The sequence below is a fragment of the Myxocyprinus asiaticus genome, chromosome 3, assembly GCF_019703515.2.
Source record: "Myxocyprinus asiaticus isolate MX2 ecotype Aquarium Trade chromosome 3, UBuf_Myxa_2, whole genome shotgun sequence".
Lineage (NCBI taxonomy): Eukaryota > Metazoa > Chordata > Actinopteri > Cypriniformes > Catostomidae > Myxocyprinus > Myxocyprinus asiaticus.
The window spans coordinates 50,437,191-50,457,693 of record NC_059346.1 but is presented as its reverse complement, the minus strand read 5'-3'; the positions used below and the strand labels follow the sequence as shown (position 1 = coordinate 50,457,693).

The window sequence follows — 20,503 nt, the reverse complement described above, 5'->3', positions numbered from 1 at the left end:
GTATTAATGTGAGGGAATTCGGTGCATATTCGGCCCAGGGCAGGAAATCGCTCCACTTCTCCTGTTCACGGCTACAATAACTCCGAAGATATCTGCCTTTCTCTTGGTTTAGACATTCCACCTGTTCATTGGCCTGAGGGTGGTAACCAGAGGTGAGACTCACATTGATATCCAGTTGTTTGCAGAAAGCCTGCCAAACTTGGGACGTGAACTGTGGACCTCTGTCAGACACGATGTCCTCTGGTATTCCATAGACCGTAAAGACTTGGTGTAACAAAGCATTAGAGGTTTCCATGGCAGTGGGTAGACCCTTGAGAGGGACAAGTCTACATGATTTAGAAAATCGATCTATTATTACCAGAATGGTAGTGTTACCATGGGAGTTTGGCAGGTCTGTGACGAAGTCGATGGACAAGTGGGACCATGGTCTTTGCACCATTGGCAGTGGTTGAAGCAACCCCGTGGGCAGTTCTCTGGGGGTCTTGGATTGTTCACACACCTGACAAGACTTTACATAATTAGTTACATCATGAATCAAAGTTGGCCACCAGAAGGAATTATGCACCAGGGTAACAGTTCTTTGGATTCCAGGATGTCCAGTGTTCAAGGAAGTGTGGACCCATTGGATAGTCCTCTGACGAGGAGCTTGGGGTATGTAGTGTTTGGTTGGGGGCAGTTAGGAGGTGACAGTTCATGCTGTTGTGCTCATTGTATCTCCTCCATGATGTCCCAACTAATCGGTGCTATGATGACAGATGGTGGCAGAATGGACCCAGGGTGTGGTTGGAGGTAGGGTGGATCATATCTGCGTGAAACTGCATCTGCCTTGCTGTTCTTGCTGCCAGGGCGGTAAGTGACTGTAAAATTGAGTCTGGTGAAAAACAATGACCATCGGGCTTGATGTGGGTTCAATCTCTTGGCTGCCTTGATATATTCAAGGTTTTTGTGATCAGTGATAACCTGGAAAGGGTGGACTGCCCCCTCTAACCAGTGACACCATTCTTCGAGGGCTGCTTTCATGGAAAGTAATTCCTTATTTCCCACATCATAGTTACATTCTGCAGAGTTCAATTTTCTGGAGAAAAAGGCACAAGTGTAAAGCTTGCCTGGTGTTCCGTGACGTTGTGACAGGACCGCTCCAATCCTGCAATCTGAAGCGTCTACCTCAACGACGAAGGGAATGTTTCAGTATCGGAGCAGTCGTGAAGCTTGACTTGAGGGAGATGAAGGCCTGGTATGCGGCATCATTCCAAGGCAATTTGTTGGGCTTTCCCTTGAGCAACGACATGAGTGGGGCTGCAATGATGCTGTAATTCCTCATGAAACGGCAATAGAAGTTGGCGAAGCCCAGAAACCACTGTAGTTCTTTGATTTTTGATGGTCGAGGCCATTCGGTGATTGCGGTTACCTTAGAGACATCCATTTCTACACTTTGGTGACTGATATTGTAGCCTAGGAAAGGGGTATGGAACTCAGATTTTTCTGCCTTGACAAATAGTTGATGTTCCTGGAGACATGATAGAACTGTCTTGACCTGCTGGATATGTTGTTCCATGTTTTGCGAGTAGATGAGGATGTCATCAATGTAAGCCACCACACAATGATTCAGTAAGTCTCTGAATATCTCGTTGATAAAAGACTGAAAAAACCGAGGGTGTGTTAGCAAGTCCATATGGCATGACCAAATATTCATAGTGCCCCCTGGTGGTGATGAAAGCAGTTTTCCACTCATCCCCTTCTCGAATTCTGACAATGGTATAAGCACTTCTCAGATCAAGTTTGGTATAGATCTTTGCCTCACGGAGTTGTTCAAGGGCTGAGGGGATAAGTGGCAATGGGTAACGGTACTTTATGGTGACAGAGTTCAGGCCTCAATAGTCGATACAGGGACGTAGACCTCCATCCTTCTCTACGAAAAAGAACCCTGCAGCAGTTGGGGAGGTAGAGGGACGGATGTAACCAGAGGCAAGGGCTTCCTCAATGTAATTCTCCATGGCGAGGGTCTCGGGGCGTGACAATGCATATGCCTTACTTCTCGGTGGGGCTGTATTGGACAGAAGTTCAATGGTGCAGTCCCATGGACGATGAGGAGGAAGTTGTGTAGCTTTGATTTTGCTAAACACCTCACTGATCTCTGCATACTCCTTGGGGATCGTGGGCTCCTTCTGTGATGGCCCAGGATAAGAGCATGCTAGGGTGAGTTGATGACATATAGTGAGAATTTTTTCTACATGAAAGTCCAACCTTGATGGTTTTCGGAACAGTCTGTTGGGTTATGCCAGTACCAATAGGAGTGTTGTCAACAGTGGTGATGTTAATCTTTGGGGAGCATTGAATGGTGGGTATGCTGAGTTCTTGTACAATCTCCTGATTAATGAGATTTACAGCAGCACCAAAATCCACTATAGCTGTAAAACACTTTACATGATCACCAATGGAGACCTCTACAGGTAACAGAAAATTATGTGAAACATGTGATACAGTGTTCATTGTACTCATATTCTGCCTTGACTCAGGAGAACTTGATTTCTTGTATGGGCATGCAGCGTTGAGATGACCTGGTGAGCCACAATAATAGCAAAGATTTTCGTTGCGTCGACGTCGGCGTTCCTCCATGGTAACACAAACGTAAGCAACTTGCATGGGTTCGGGTGATACAGTGGATGCCTGGGCCTGTACTGAGACTGTAGAATTTGAAGTGAAGTGAAACGGAGGCGTGAAGCATTTTGAAGCAGGTTATCCATCTTGATGGTCATGGTTATATATTCAGAAAGAGTAGCTCCATCCTGAGTTTTAGGTTAAGCCCCTCACGGAAAACAGACTTCAGAGCGACATCATTCCATCCACTCTGAGTGTCCTGAACAGAACTGCACAATCCGCTGCTGATCGATGACACTGGCGTAGATGAAGCAGCAGCTGAACAGAGATATCTTGGCCTCCCACTGGATATTCGAAGACTTTGTGGATTTGTTGCACGAAATAATCAAATGAAACCTGGTTTTTAGGATCTTTATCCCAAATAGCGGCGGCCCAATCGAGAGCTTTGCCGGTAAGCAGTGACATCATAAAAGCACATTTTCTGGCGTCTTGATCAAATGATTCAGGTTGATTTGACAAATATACTTTGCATTGTCGTAAAAAACCCCGGCATTTTTCAGCAGAACCATCAAACTTATCATGCAGAGCAAAGCTTACCGGTTTAGCATGGGGAGCTGGCAGTGAGTGAATGTATTGTCAAACATTAGTTGGCAGCTCGTAGGTTGTTCAGCTGGTCTTGGTAACCCCTTAATACCTCGCACTGGTGCGTGAATGCGGCCTGGAGCTGTGAAACTTCCACTGGATCCATGTTAGGCGAAGTATTCTATAACGAACTGGCCATGGAGACAGTGTTAGGATCCACAATGAACAATGGAACAGCATGGTATTTATATAGTTCAAAAAAGGAAGTCAACAAAGAAGAAACGGTTCAGAGTTAGTATTCGGGAGAGGGCTCCCTCTGGTGGTTGGTAGGAGTGGTAACAACCTCGGATGTTACAATATCTATTTATAATTATTTATACATTATATTTTGAATTATTGTTATTGAGGGGCTTTCTCATTTATATATGTGATTAATTGCAATTAATTTGATAAAAAATGTTCATCAATTGACAGCCCTAGTTTTAATATTGTGACTCAAGTTTGGCAGGAGTCCAAGTCTCAAATTCAGATTGCAGGTCAAAATTTCCTTATTTTATGCACACATTCAGACCAATATAGGTAGATGCTATTTGCACCGCAGTGTAAATACTAACATACACTCTTCGCACTATCATAAAATAATATATGTCAGAAATAATTGACAAAGGACCGTTGAATTAATGAAAAACCAAGTTCAGAAATTCGTAGAGTAGGCTGATTTTAGCAAACAACAATTGGACCTCCTGTTGCTGACTTTCCCGTGAGATCAATCTGTCTTGTTATTATAGACAACATTGAATGCAGAAATACAGAATAGGCTACTATTTTATTTAACAATGTTTGTCAGGATGGATGAAGCTCATTGTAAGGTTCATCCATGTGGCTGTTACAGCATGTCTTTGCATTCTGGGAAACAGAGCCTGCTTATAGAGTCAAGAGCACAGTGGAGAAGGGAGACTCTGAAGCAGCTTGTTTAATGGATACTCACTTTTTTAAAGGAATAAGAGCTTATTGGAGAATAACTTGACATTGACACTTCAGTTGTGGACATCCAATCAGTGCTTAATTCAGTATGGCTTGTGTGGTTTTGTACATTTTGTGTATGTGTGGCTGGTCAGTTTGAGCATAAAGGCAACACACTCTCATAAGGAAACATCATTCTAGCTATTTTTATTCTGTCAACATGATAACACGGGAAATCAACATGAACGTTCATGTACCTTTAAATAAACCGCATAATGCCGAATTACTGACAGGTGCCATCCCTCATCAGATATTTTTGCATCAGTTCAAACATGTTCACCTTCCCTGTGGCACTAATTATAGCTCTTTGCATGAGCAACCTTAGTGACACGGGAAGAATTCGTATTGACTTTGAGACATGGATTCTGGTCCCGTGGAAACCAGGAAGTAATCATGCTTGCAGAGGTTGCATTTGTGGTCTAAAATGTAATTTTTACTCCACTGACACTTAGGTTTAGTATTGGGGTTTGAGTTATACAATAAGGTTGATAAAATACGCATTCCTGTTGACTGTATTTTGTTATTTACAATTGTAAATACTGCCCCCCCCCCCCCATGCTGCATAACTTATTTTTGCCTACTGTGTTTTTTTATACTTACATATATATATATATATATATATATATATATATATATATATATATATATATATATATATATATATATATATTTGTATAATTACATTGTACTATTATTTAGATATTTTGCAACCCCTAACTCCACTTTGAACCCTAAACCTAACCCTAACCTCTCAACAATTTTAAAACACGTAGCAGGCAGATCAATTTACAGTCACAATAATTTTAGCTATATTACTCTATTATACAGATATTTTTAAGCACTTAACCCCACACCACGCATAAACCTAACCAATTCTTAACTATATTAAACACGCAATAGGCAGATAAAAGAACAGGCATGCAATCTATCCCAAAAAAGCACAATAAAAGTATTCTAAATTATTCATGTGCTGCATTCTTAATTTCTAAAGCCATGTGATTACTCCATGTGAGGAACAAAGTGAAACTGAAGGTTTCAATCGCTGAAAATCTTCTTTGTGAACGCAGTAACATTTCATGAAAAAAAGAAAAGAAAAAAAAAACTTTAGCATGCTGCAATTGATCACAAGACACGCGAGGGCCATTAGCATGTGACATCACTGTCATTGAGTGCAACGCTTCTTGAGCATAAAAAAGTGTGCGATTTGAGTGTTATGGCGGATAGGGATGAATACACTATGTAACACAATTTTTGTTCCTGGGTAGTAAGTGTTATTTCCTAATTGCTTATGCCTCAAAAGCATAGAAAATGGCTATTAGTCCCCACAAACTTTGCTTTTGTGACCAGGACAGTGATATTTTGAAATGTACCTATTTTCAATGAGAAAATGGGCAAATTTGTCATTCACTTAAAGTCAGAAAAAAAAACAACATATGAATCCAAAATCCTTCTTTATCTGTGGTCCGACGAAGACACCGGCTTTGACCTTTGCCTCAGACAGCTTAGGGAAGAAGTCATGAAGGTACTTGAAGGCTGCCGACTCCTTATCTAGAGCTCTGACAAATTGTTTCATAAGGCCCAATTTGATGTGCAGTGGTGGCATCAGCACCTTCCGGGGGTCCACCAGTGGGTCCCACTTGACGTTGTTCCTCCCCACAGAGAAATTGGTCTGCTGTGGCCAGTCCCGCCTGTGGTAGTGCGCCTTGGTGTCCCTGCTGTCCCAAAGGCAAAGATAGCGGGGAAACTTGGTAAAACCGCCTTGGAGACCCATCAGGAATGCCACCATTTTGAAGTCTCCTATGACCTCCCAGCCATAGTCATCATACTTCAAGGTGTCCAGCAAGGTGTTGATGCTGTTGTAATCCTCTTTGAGGTGCACCGAGTGAGCCAGGGGAAGAGATGGGTACTTGTTACCATTATGGACTAGCATGGCTTTGAATATTATTTTAGTATAAATACATGTTAATTTGGATTCATATGTTGTTTTTTCTGACTTTATGTGAGCGAAAAGACACAAATTCACCCGTTTTCTCATTGGAAATAGGTAAATTTCAAAATATCACTGTCCTGGTCACAAAAGCAAAGTTTGTGGGGAATAATAGCCATTTTCTATACTTTTGAGGCATAAGCAATTAGGAAATAACACTTACTACCCAGAAAAAAAAGAAAAAGAAAAAAAAAAAACACACACATATATATATATATATATATATATATATATATATATATATATATATATATATATATATATATATATATATATATATTTGTTACACAGTGATATCATTGAATAAAGCCTTAAATTTAAAACCTGTTCCTCACACAAAGCTATCATATTTCTTCGGAAGACTTTGAATTGATTACTTTTATGATAATTTTTATGGTTCTCTTTCTCATTTTTTGAACAGTGTTGGGGAGTAGCAACATTACAACTTAATTTTTTTCAGTATCTTGACAGTTGCCCAGCTGCTTTTAAAACAGTGTATCTTTTCCAGTAGCAAACTACTTTTTCCAGCAAGTAGCGGTGTAGCGCGACCAAATGCTAAAAATCATGTTTTGGTCAGATTATAATAGCCCTCTTTATTGCATAGAAGCCAAACTTCTATGGGCAAAACTTCTGACAAACTTGCAGCGTATTCTGGCTGCTGCTCAGAATCAGGCAGCAACTTTCTTCTTTTTTTTTTTTTGTAATGGCAGGTCACAAAATAAAATAGTGTATTACCACCATCTACTGTTAAATCAGGCAGCTTAATATGGCTCACTTTGATGATAAGAGACTGTTTGATGGTTAGGTAAAGCATCCGACCACAGTATACAAGAAGTACAGGGGCGGGTAAATCTGAAAATGATAAAAGAACACCACTCTATTCTATGAAATAAATGATGTTTCAGACACTTTGTTGTTAACAGACAGCAAAACAGCATTATCTTTACTTTATTAAATAAAATAATTTAAAGAAGCACTCAGTAACTTTTGTCTTTGTGTCATCTTGGACTTACACTGACACCTAGCGGCTTGGATGCAGCATAATTTAAAATCAATAGTTTTCCGTTTTTGATGCCATTGTAGAAATTTAGCATTCACAGTCAGCCATGATGACTTTAATGAGTGAAAGTGTCAAATAACTAAAATTAAGTGAGTAGTATTCGGCTGGTCATGCGATTCTAACCAGTGCTTGAAGTGGAAGAAAAAATATGCAAGGACTCTCCTAATTTTGGGGATTTATAAACTGAACTGGAGTTAAACTTTTTTATCTGTATTTATCTTACCTAACACTTTTATTGTAACTTACATGTTAACATGTAAAAAAAAATAAATAAAAAAAAACAGTTAATAATGTGCTTATTTACATAAAAATAGAATTTCATTACTTTAAAGGTGCTATATGTAAGATTGACAACAAGCGTTTGAAATGGGTACTGCAGTCCAAATTCAAAATATTGGAGAGTTGTCTGCCCCACCCCAGACTCGAAGCTCATGCGGGTTGCCAGAATGTTGACACACAAATTAGACAACTCAGCACCCGTTTTAAAGGATTTCTGGGCTTTAAGCTGTCTCCATCTTCCAAAGGCATCTCCAATATTTATCCTTGTTTTACTACGCCTCTGGTCATGGTGGTTTTTAGACGGATGGTGAGGCTTTTTAGTTCGGGTGGAATCTGTTATCTCTGATCCAGTTCGCTTGCTGGCTTCCATGGCTGCAGCATGCAGTGTTGTTTTCCTGCAAACCTGTTCAAATCTGGCGACCTGGCGGTGTCTAAACACTATTGGTGAGTGGGCAGTGGACAGGATCACACAGGCCAAAACAAACAGAAATTCCTGCCGGAATGGAAACTTCAAAGTAGAATATACTGGCTGTAGCACTGTTATCGGAGAAGCCAGTATTTCAACTTAGCATGTTTCCTAATTCTCTAATGACATACTATGGTCATTTTATGATTTAGTACAGTAAAAATATTACATATAGCACCTTTAAAAGTGGTATTTAAATAACATTTTCAAGGTCTGGCCGTAAATTCCTTTTTAAGATCTGGCTTAAGAACAAATATGACCTTACATCCTCAACTAACAAATAGGTTTTGATTAGCTTTACTGAAGACAAAAAAAAAAAAACAAAACAAAAAAAAACATACAAAGTAGGGTTATTGTTTATGAAAACTAAGAAAGAATATTTAGATCTGCTAAAGTCTGTATCTTTGTCAATATCAACACACATAAGAGAACAATGGCAATCTAATGTAGAACTGTCTTTTTACACAAAATAAATGTAGCCTAAAACTGAATAAATAAATGAATAAATAAAAACATTATGTCTTTGTGATATGTTTGTACCTTTGGACACGAGAAATCGGGAAACAATGAAACAGTTCAAGTAAGACTTTATTTTCGGTCTCCTTTTCACACTGCACACTCTTGGTCTCTTGGACTCTTCACTCAAACGAAAAACACTCTCCAAACATAAATTCTCAAACAAGCTCTTAATAACATAACATATGTCATGCCACACTCTTGTGTCGCTCTCTCTCTCCTCTCTGGTGTCTCTTGGCTGCTTTTTTTAGGTCTCTCTCTGCTATCACTGTAACAAGAAACAGCTGTTAGAAATTACACCAACCAGCTTGATGAGCCACACCACTCCCTCTCTCCCACAAACAGACACAGACCACACCCTCATCCCCACAGTCTGTTTTTCCTTTTAAAATGTTTTATTATCCTCCCATTCAATGAGGGCAAAATTTGCCTTCCTTATCCTGCACATATTAATTCGCACACAGGAGCCAGATACTGTGCAGTTAATAATCATTAGAAATGGTGAACAAACTGATTTGATGATGTTCAGGACAGAGAATGATGTAGAACCAAACACTGTCAGGAAATATGCATAGGCAAGTTCAATGACAATTCACATATTCTTTTTATGAGCACTAAGGAAAAGAATGGAGAATGAAAGCATATTTGCCTATGTATTTTCTTTGAAGGTTTTCATCATCGTTTTGCCTCTTGTGAAAAAAGGTTGTGCTTATGAGCTGACATCACTTCTGTAACAGCTTTTTTTAAAGTCTGTAGTTTTAACTGCACCGAGCATCTAAGCAATTTGCATAAATACATTTGAGTGAATAAGACATGATAAAATGCGCTCACCCAAAATTAGCTGGTTCACGTTTTGGAGAAGAGTGAAACTGAACTATGTCCAGACAAGCTTAAATACGCACTCCTCCGGAACTGGACTATGGATAGCTTGACGAGCACCGATGCTGTTGCACGTGTTGAGTGTTGTTAAACTCACCACTGAGTTTTGCTCAGAGAGTGTTCGGATGTTTACCGTGATTTTATCAAAAATATTTGGAACACTTGAGAAGTGGTGGTACGCAAGAAAATCTGCCGGTACTGCCGGTAGAGTAAATTATAGAAGTGCAGGTATTGCGTACTGCCCCACTTCAAGCACTGATTCTAACATGGAAGCCCCTATGTGCAGACCCTCTCCATGTAGAATAAAACAGATTTAATAAGGTTACTGATGTGACTGGAGTCTTCATTTTAATGTGAGTGGTCAGGATTTCCTAAATAAAATGGAAAATTACAATTCATGTCTTTATGAGTTAAACTTTTTTTAATGAGGAAAAAATTACTGAGTGCACCTTTAATAAGTTTTATTAATATTTAAATAGCTAAAATTTTTCATGTTAAATAAAATTACTGTTACAAGAAAATATTTATTATGGAATGTATTATTATGCAACTATCCTCAAAGAAAAATCATGATTGGAAGTATCAATGTTTCAAGTTCGACACACCAATCCTTATTATCCATGAGATGGTGGCAGAATCGGAAGATGGAGAAACCAATTACCAATGGCCGTATTTGTTTATGTCTCTTAAAGAATTGAACTGTTAAGGTTACACCTCTGTATGTAATCTATGCAAACCAAAGATTAAAACATTGTCTGCATTGAAGACTTCAAGCAAAATTTAAGGATACTCATACATGCGAGTAATGCTAGTCTCATTTGATAAATTGATTAACTAGCCTGATATATTGCACACTATATCAAATGTCTATTTCTGTTTTAATTATAACAATGATGATTATTGTTGTTATTATTATTATTGGTTTGATAGTAGCATTATAAAAATGTTTTTTTTTAATTTTTTTTTATTATTATTAAAATGCCTCATTAAGGAGCTTCAGTCTAGCTGTCACGAACGCCGGTGAAGATTCCTCAATCGACCACTGGAGGTCTCACTCACCTAAATATTAACAATGAACTACATTTCCCAAGTGCCCACATGCCTGGACTGATTACCTTACATCTGCCTCATATCACTCAGACTATTTAAGTCCAATGTGTGTGTTCATTCATTGTGAAGTCTTGTTTGCCCCGGCTACATTTCTGACCGTTATTACTTACTCTGTTGATTTACCTGTGTTTGACTCTGCTTTGGCTTTACCTTGTACGATTCTCTGCTGCCTGCCTATTACTGTGTTTGCAGTAATCTCTGTGTAATCTCTATTGCTGTTTTGCTGCCTGCCACGATCCTTTGCCTGTTTGACTACGTTACTACCCTGTCTCTGATATTGTTGGTTGCCCTGGTTATTTTACCCACGCCTGTTTGTACTCTGAAATTGTTGTGTTAATAAACCGCACAAGGATCCCACTCAGCCTGAGTCAGTGTTACAGAAGACTTCACCAACCTCCGATCCAGCAGTCCTCATGCATCTGTCCAGCGAACTCTCTGCCCAAGCTAACCTACTAGCATCTCACCAACAACAACTTTGCCGACTCACCACACTAACGGAAGAGTTAGTGAAATCCGTGCGGAGTCTCCATCAGCCCGCACCTGAATCCGCTTCCTTAACGCCTCAAGCGAGTCAGGTACCAGTCTCAATGCCTCATAGTACAGTGACTGCTAATCCATGTTTAGCCTTTCCAAGAAAATTTGATGGCATCCCAGTCAAGTGTAAAGGCTTCCTTATGCAATGCTCTATGTTCCTGGCTCAACAGCCCTCATTATACCAATCTGATAAAATATCTCTTGTGTGTTCTCTGCTCACGGATAAGGTGTTGGAATGGGCAACAGCTGTCTGGGCCAATCAAAGATTAAACCACACCACTTTCAGTGAATTTGTTCAACGTCTGAGAGAGGTGTTTGACCAATCTGAGGGAGGAAGGAGTGCTGGTGAGCAACTACTTGCGCTTTGTCAGGGTAGAAATACTGCAGCTGAATTCGCTCTGTCTTTTTGCACTCTCGCTGTGCAGACTGTGTGGGTGGAGGACACACTAAAACTACTGTTTCGTCAAGGATTAAACATTGACTTACATTCTGAGCTGGCCTGCCGTGATGAAGGCAGAACCCTGGACCAATTCATCGACCTCGCTATTCGTATTGACAATCTCATTCGCTCCAGGAGATCAAATCGATTTACCAGTCCTCTCACTCAAACATCAACCCAGTGATGTCACTGAACCCATGCAGGTTGGTCAAACTCATCTCACCACAGAGGAGCGTGAACACCACATCAGGAACCATCTCCGTTTATATTGCGGCCAAACGGGTAATTTAAGAGCTGACTGTCCGACACGACCCCCTCAAACACACAATCGCAGGGTAAGTGTGTTGATTCCCTCTATCCAAACCACTGCTTGTATTGAAGTGCCAATAAAATTTACAGATACCATCATCACTAAAGCCTTGTTAGATTCGGGGGCAGCGGGCAACTTTATTGATGAAAATTTAGCCCAACAGCATAAGATACCACTAATTCCCTGTGACTCTCCTTTGGCAGTGGCAGTGCTAGATGGGTGTCCCCTGGGGACTGGCCAGGTTCTGTACACCACTACTGACCTCATTCTGCAAGTTGGAATTTTACACACTGAAACAACATGCCTCTTCATCCACTCTCCACAGCACTCCGTTATCCTCGGATTACCCTGGCTGCAGGACCATAACCCGCAAATTTCATGGCGTGTGAAACAGATCATGCGATGGGATCCCAGCTGCTCATCCAAGTGTCTCAAACCAATCATCCCTATGTCTGTGAGTACCACTGTGGTGACTAATGAGTCCAACATAGCACCACATTTACCTTCTGAATATGCTGATTTGTTTGAAGCCTTCAGTAAAACCAAAGCCTCGCAACTACCATCGCATCGTTCTAGTGACTGCACTATTGATCTGTTACCTGGTACCTCACCTCCTAGAGGCAGAATCTTTTCCCTGTCAGAACCTGAGGCTAAAACCATGAAATCGTACATTGAAGAACTGGCCAAGGGTTTCATTCGTCCATCCACTTCACCGGCAGCAGCAGGATTCTTCTTCGTGGGAAAGGATGGGGGCTTTTGTCCTTGTACTGATTATCGTGGTCTAAATGATATAATGGTTAAATTCAGATATCCCTTACCCCTGCTCCCTGCAGCTTTGGAACAACTAAGAACTGCTAAGTTTTACACTAAGCTTGATCTACGCTGCACGTGCAACCTCATTCACATTCGATAGGGGGATGAGTGGAAAACTGCCTTTTCTACCAGCATTGGGCACTATGAATATCTTGTTATGCCTTTCAGACTGTCCAATAGTCCATCTGTGTTCCAGTCTTTCATAAATGACGTATTCAGAGACATGCTTAACCAGGGCTTAATTGTGTGTGTATATAGATGACATCCTGATTTATTCAGACACCCTGGAGGAACACATCAAGCAGGTCCGGGCAGTTCTGAAGTGTCTCATGAAACACCAATTTTATGCCAAACAGAGAAATGTGAATTCCACAAACTTCAATTTCCTTCCTCTGTTATATCATCAGTCTAGAAGGGGTGTCTATAGATGAGGGCAAGGAACGAGCAGTTCTAAACCTGCCTCAACCCACTACTGTAAAAGAACTACAATGATTCTTAGGATTTGCACATTTTTACAGAAGATTAATTCGAAACTTTAGCACTGTCACTGCTCCACTTACCGCCATGACAAATGGAGGTAATACCAAGCTTCGCTGGTCTTCTGACGCCATCCAAGCCTCTAATGAATTAAAGTCTTTTCACTTCTGCTCATATTCTGCATCATCCTGATCACAACGTACCTTTCGTGGTTGACGTAGACGCATCAAACACTGGTATTGGCGCTATCCTCTCTCAAAGCTAAGGTAATACTCCAAAGCTTTTCTCTTGTGCGTACTACTCACGTAAATGTTCCTCTGCTGAACAGAATTATGATGTGGGCAATCGTGAACTGTTAGCCATGAAAGCAGCATTCGAAGAATGGCGACACTGGCTGGAGGGGGCCAGACATCCATTTCTGGTATTAACCAATCATCGCAACCTTGAATTCTTGCACTCAGCCAAAAGACTAAACCCCAGACAAGCCAGACGAGCACTATTTTTCACTCGTTTTAACTTTTCAATCGCTTATCATCCAGGATCAAAGAACATCAAAGCCGACTCACTATCCAGTCAATTTGACTCCACTCCTCAGAATCCCTCTCCAGAACCCATCATCTCATCCTCTCTGATCCTAGCTCCAGTCCAGTGGGACATCATGTCTGAAATCTCCCAGGCACATGCACAGAACCCGGCCCCTCCAGAATGTCCGCCCAACTGAACGTTTGTGCCACCTACTCTATGAGAAAAGGTAATCCGCTGGGTGTACTCCTCCACAGTCTCTGGCCATCCAGGCATTACTACCACAGTATGATTGTTAAGAAATCGGTTCTGGTGGGAGACATTACAGGCAGACACCATTACATTCGTGAACGCTTGTCACACCTGCGCCACAGCAAAAATCCCCAGACAACTACCAGCAGGGTTGCTACAAACTCTACCCATTCCACAACGACCTTGGTCCCACATCACCATTGATTTTGTCACTGATCTGCCCATCTCCCAAGGTAACACCACCATATTAACTGACATTGATCGTTTTTCTAAGGCATGTCGACTAATACCCCTGTCTAAGCTTCCATCAGTCTTTGAAACTGCAGAACATCTTTTCAATTATGTGTTCCGCTACTATGGTCTTCCTGAAGACATCGTCTCTGACCGGGACCCTCTAGTTTACTTCAAGGGTTTGGACAGCTTTTTTTTGACTACTTAATGTCAGTATAAGTCTCACTTCTGGTTATCACCCCCAATCTAATGGCCAGACGGAACGTCTAAATCAAGAACTCGCCAAATTCCTTCGCATGTAATGTCAACAGAATCAAGCCGACTGGAGCCGCTTTATTCCCTGGGCAGAATATGTGCAGAACTCGATCCTCAAACCCTCCACAAAATGAATGTCCTTTCAGTGTGTTCTGGGGTTCCAACCCCCTCTATTTCCATGGTCTGGTGAACCGTCTGATGTACCTGCTGTTAACGACTGGTTTCAGCATAGTGAGGCTGTTTGAGATCAAGCTCATGTCCATCTACAGCGTGCCATCAACAAGGGAAAGGAGCAAGCGGACCGCCATCGTTGTCCCAGTCCCAACTACGTTCCAGGACAGTGGGTGTGGCTTTCAACCCAGGACCTTTGTCTCAGTCTACCTTGCAAGAAGCTCAGTCCCAGGTATGTGGGTCCGTTCAAAATCCTAAGACAAATCAATCCTGTGTCATATTGCCTCCAATTACATGCTAATTATTGTATTTCTCCCACTTTTCATGTCTCTCTGCTGAAATCTGCCGGTGGTCCGAGGGTGGAGGAGGAAGGCGTGACGCAGGCCCCTCACCCATGATCGTGCTAGATTCCAGATGTCGGGGAAAGCCAGATCCAATATCTGGTAGATTGGGAGGGGTACAAGCCGGAGGAGAGGTCCTGGGTCAAGGCGGATGATATCCTCGACCCAATCTCATCACAGAATTTCATAGGACTCACCCAGAGAAGCCGGTCCTTCGACCTCAAGGAAGACCCTGACGTCGGATGTGCTCTTGCGTCAGGAGCCGTTCACGGCAGTGAGGGGGCTCTGTCATGAACGCCGGTGAAGATTCCTCAATCGACCACCGGAGGTCTCACTCACCTGAATGTTAACATTGAACTACATTTCCCAAGTGCCCACATGCCTGGACTGATTACCCTATACCTGCCTCATATCACTCAGACTATTTAATCCCGGTGTGTGTTCATTCATTGAAGTCTTGTTTGCCCCGGCTACATTTCTGAGCGTTATTGCTTACTCTGTTGATCTACCTGTGTTTGACTCTGCTTTGGATTTACATTGTACAGTTCTCTGCTGCCTGCCTATTACTGTGTTTGCCTGGACCATCTCTATTGATATTTTGCTTCCTGCCCCGATCCTTTGCCTGTTGTACTCTGAACTTGTTAATAAACCGCACAAGGATCCCACTCCGCCTGAGTCAGTGTTACACTAGCAAGCTACTTTTTGATAGTAACTTGTAGTATAGCTATCCACTTTTTCAAAAGGGTAGCTTGACTGTAACTTAACTACTTTAAATTATGAGTAGCTTGTCAAACTGCAGTTTCAAAGTAACTTCCCCAACGCTGATTTTGAACCACAGCTGACATTTTGAAAACTCCCTCATAAAACGTAATCCGTTCTATTTGTGCCAATATAGAAATAAATATATGTGTATATAGTTTAAGTTTTTTCCAGTTATATTAGTTTTGATTATTTCAACTAACAAAATTCATTTTATTTGGTTTTCTGAATTATTGACTTTGGAATTTATTAGTATAGGTACGTTGGATTACTTTCAGTACATATGACATGTCATGCATCCACTTTATAGTTAACAAAGAACATCCATATCACTATTTAACTATGAGAAGTGATAATTATCTGACTTAACAGCCTTTTTTTTTTTTTTTTTTTTCTTCCCCTAACTGTAGCCACTTACTTTCATCTACATTCAAGGCGAGGTGTTTGGCATCTCAAACGAGCCTAATGTCCTGGCATAGGAGAATTACTCCATCTAACAGCCAACATTTGGTCATCCATCTTGACCACTGCAAATCTGAAACCTTGAAAATATATACGATCAACAGTGCGTTAATAATCACAAGAAAACACACGCAGATGGATCAAGAGTTCAGTTGAGAGAACAATTATGAGGAAATGGACCCCAGCTGCAAAGCAAATAAGGGTTCAGAAGACAGGCAGAGCTCTTGTGTATGAAAGAGCACAAATGACTGGAATAACATTGCCAAGGTCATAGGCAGTAGTACCAGGAAGCCCAGCTATTTAATCATGAAACTCTCCATCATCTGGCCCAGGGCCTGGGCTCAGCCTCCCTTCTCCGTCCATTCTAAAGGGTCCTTGACGCAATGGATTTTGGCTCCTTCTGCTCGTAGATGTATGCCATTATCGTAAAAAATGCCTCTGCATATGCAGTACTTTACAATGTCCCCCATCTGCCTGGCACAGAAAAACATTCCATCCATGCTATTCTGTGTTATCAAATCATCAGAATATGAAAAGCAGCTGCACTGGATTCTGACTTATGGCAGTCTGCAGTTTATAAAGGTAAATGTATTTAGGCTTATACAGATATTGAAGTACTGTTCTCTTTAAGCTTACAGGTATTTTTTATAAGTCTGCATAATGTAGTGTATCCTCAGGCTGAAGTAGCCTATTCCTTGTAATACAGAGACTACTGCATAAAAACATAGAAAAGTTTATCCTACAAAGCACCAGATGTCATATTTTAGTTTTTTGGGCTAAATCTGATCAGCCCGTCATGGCCTTAAGTAAGCCCAAAAATAGTCGTTGAACATTGGGCTTTGTTTAGTCCGTCTGATTTGGTCCAAATGTATCCCAAAATGGACATCTGTTTCGGACCACATATAGCCGTAATACAGATAGCAAAATAAGATCACATTGCAGCAAGTTGGGAATTATACCTCGATGAAAACGTGTGTTGTGTTGTGTACCCAAATTAGTCTTTCTGAACATTTTTGAACATAATTACTGCCGTTCAAAAACGTAAATATATTTATATAAATATAAATATGTTTAAAACATTCCATTCAACTAACTTGACGTTACTGCTCTTTAATATAAAATGTATTGCTACCATCAGGCAGGCGGTATCGCAGCATCAGGACCCGCACCAGCCGACTCCATGACAGCTTCTTCCCCCAAGCAATCAGACTTTTGAACTCTTGATCTCTCATGATCAATATACATCAGCACTGCACTTTATTATCTTATTATCTCACACCAGACTGTCATAAATTATTTTCTCTCTTAACAATGCACTGGCAACTGACTATCAACCGACAGCCTGAATGTCAATACAGTACAATACAACCTACTGTATATTTTATATATACTTTAAATACTATTTTTATTGTATGTGTATTCTATATTATGTGTATTCTATATTGTGTGTATTGTATACTGTACATTGTATATTATTATTGTATTGTGTAATTATGTGTATATTAGATATGTAAATTGTGTTGTGTAAATCTGATGTTTATTGTAAATTGGTATATGTCTCATCACTGTCATGATGCTCGGAACTGCACCCAAGACTTTCACCCACTGTTGCACTTGTGCATATGGTTGTGTGACAATAAAAAAGTGATTTGATTTGTATTATGAAATGTGGAGCATTGTTATGAAATATAAAATGTGACGCGCACGCACACACGCACACGCACACACACACACACACACACACAGGATATGAATTTCGGGTGATAGCAGTACAGAACGCCAGAGTGGCTTGTTTTGACTGATTGGTCACTAAAAATTCAAAATAGTTGCAGGTGGGTGTGGAGGAGAAGGGCGGGGGTAGTGAAAAAGGCAGACAAGACTCTCACTCTCTAATGTACGTTATGAAACCGACAGACACACATTGAACTTGGTAAGTATATATATATATATATATAGAAGCAGCTGGGTTTGTAGTGTGAAGTTGGTCCGTTTGAATGGAAGACTTTATTCTTAGTTCAGTACAAAATCAATCTAACAAAGACGGCTTTTCACCTTTCACTTTTCAATGAAATATTAACGTTGCTGTAAGGCAAATTTGTCTTTTCAATGAGTTTTTGCTGGATGGGATACTTTTCAAAGCCAAGGTGAAGCATATTAATTTCATCGCACTTTCATGCAGTTTTGCCGTAATTAAAGTCAGGATTTAGATGGGTAATGAATGGGACAGCTGAGTAATGAACTGCAAACTATGGGCCTCATTCATAGAGTAATTTCCGCATAAAATGGAGATTCCCGAAAGCTGGATTCATGAATGCTTCGTATTCCCCAGATTTGTTAGTACAACTTGTGTATGTTAGTGAATTCCAGATGTTGATAAATAGAGTGCGCGTGCACGTTTGTGTCAATGTAGTGACACTAGGGGTCACCCTTGGGAGCCCGAAACACCTCTGGTCTTTGAAAAAAGGGCAATGAAAATTGGAGAGTGATATTTGCATACCACTTCCCCGAACATACGGGTATAAAAGGAGCTGGAATGAAACCACTCATTCAGGTTTTGTGCTGAGGAGCCGAGACAAGATCCCGGCCATTTCAACGGGTAGTCCAGCATTGTGGCAGGAGGGACACAACGTCTCGTTCCCTCCATCAGGGAATGGAGGTTACGCAAGTAACCAGGACATTCCCTATCTGTCACTCACTCGATGTTGTGTCGATGTAGTGACACTAGGGGTCAAAAAACGAAACACCACAACTGGCTGAACTGTGTTACATGAACTGGTGGTGTGTGATGGGCAGACCACTGTGTGCCTCATAGCCAGCGCACCAGGCTGACACGTAACCTCCCTGAACGCTGTTATGAGTGTCGAACAGACCTTTGGGGACAAGTCAACTGCCCAAAAGATAGAGACAGGCTAGCCCAGTCGTGGCCTCTTATCCTCACTTTTTTTCTCTCCCAAAAAAAGAGTGAAATGTGTAACCGACTGGGGCCACCAAGTCTACGTTGGGGGGGTGTCACTCCCAAGGGGAGGACACCGCGGAGACCACGGGGGGGGGGGGGGGGTATTTTGAGTGGAAATACGACACAGGGTCTTGCCGAGCTTTGTCGGAAGTGGAGAATTTCCATGGTAGGTCCTACCCTACGAGGAAGAGTTTCTACAAACATGGTGACTGGGGAAGAGGGGCCTCTGCCCAAGGAAGAGTTTACCAACAGGGAAACGAATTAGCAGAAGATATACATTGCATGGGGTTACCTATGGGGAACCAACATATGCAGAGCACCTACCCCAGTACAGGGCTTAGTTAGCACATGTACTGAGCCGGCAACGAGTTTCTCCGCAAACTCGTCTGCCATAGGGCTCGGAGGAAGTCATCCAGGGAACACAGTTTAGCGAACAAATGCCACTTCAAGGCATACAGGCGTCTTGTAGAGGGGGCCCTAGCCTGAGTGATTGTGTCTACCACCGCGGGTGGTAGGCCACTTAAGACTTCTGTGTCCTGTCCAGGGGCCAGACATGGAGATTCCAGAGGTCTGGTCGTGGGTGCCAGATGGTGCCCTGCCCCTGAGAAAGAAAGTCCTTCCTCAGGGGAATTCGCCGGGGGGGGGGGGCTGTCGTGAGGAGCGTGAGGTCCGAGAACCACGTCTGGGTGGGCCAGTAGGGTGCTACCAGGACAACCTGCTCCTCGTCCTCCCTAACCTCCTCCCTGGGTCTGTGCAAGTAGGCTCACTGGGGGAAATGCATATTTGCGTAGTCCAGGGGGTCAGCTGTGTGCCAGCGCATCTATACCGAGAGGTGCCACGGTTAGGGCGTACCGGAGCGGGCAATGGGAGGATTCTTGGGAAGCGAACAGGTCTACCTGTGCCTGCCTGAATCGACTCCAAATCAGCTGGACCACCTGAGGGTGGAGTCTCCACTCTCCCCTGAGGGTAACATGTCGTGACAGCGCATCCGCTGCAGTCTTGAGGTCGCCTGGGATGTGAGTGGCTCGCAGTGACTTGAGGTGCTGCTGACTCCAGAGGAGGAGATGGCAGGTGAGTTGTGAGATACAACAGGAGCGTAAACCGCCTTGACGGTTGATTAATGCAACTGTTGCCGTGTTGTCTGTCCGAACTAACACATGCTTGCCCTGGATCAACGGCTGAAACCTCTGCAGGGCGAGCAGAATTGCCAACAACTCGAGACAGTTGATGTGCCAACGCAGCCACGGGCCCGTCCAGGAGCCAGCGGCTGCGTGCCTGTTACATACAGCACCCCAGCCCATTTTGGAGGCGTCTGTCATAACCACGACGCGCCTGGAGACCTGCTCTGGGGGAATGCCTGCCCGTAGAAATGTGAGGTCGGTCCAAGGGCTGAAGATGCGGTGACAGACCGGCATGATGGCCACGCGATGTGTCCCGTGGTGCCATGCCCATCTCGGGACTCGAGTCTGGAGCCAGTGCTG

The 20,503-nt window shown here is 42.2% G+C and overlaps 1 long non-coding RNA gene across 1 annotated transcript; it reads left to right on the top strand.

The window, feature by feature from the left end:
- Window positions 1–7,934: 7,934 nt before the first annotated feature.
- LOC127418329 (uncharacterized) lies at window positions 7,935–17,725 on the top strand. The gene is made up of 3 exons (XR_007893408.1): window positions 7,935–7,973; window positions 16,015–16,648; window positions 17,205–17,725. It is a non-coding gene; the product is annotated as an uncharacterized LOC127418329 (long non-coding RNA).
- The last annotated feature ends 2,778 nt before the right edge of the window (window positions 17,726–20,503 follow it).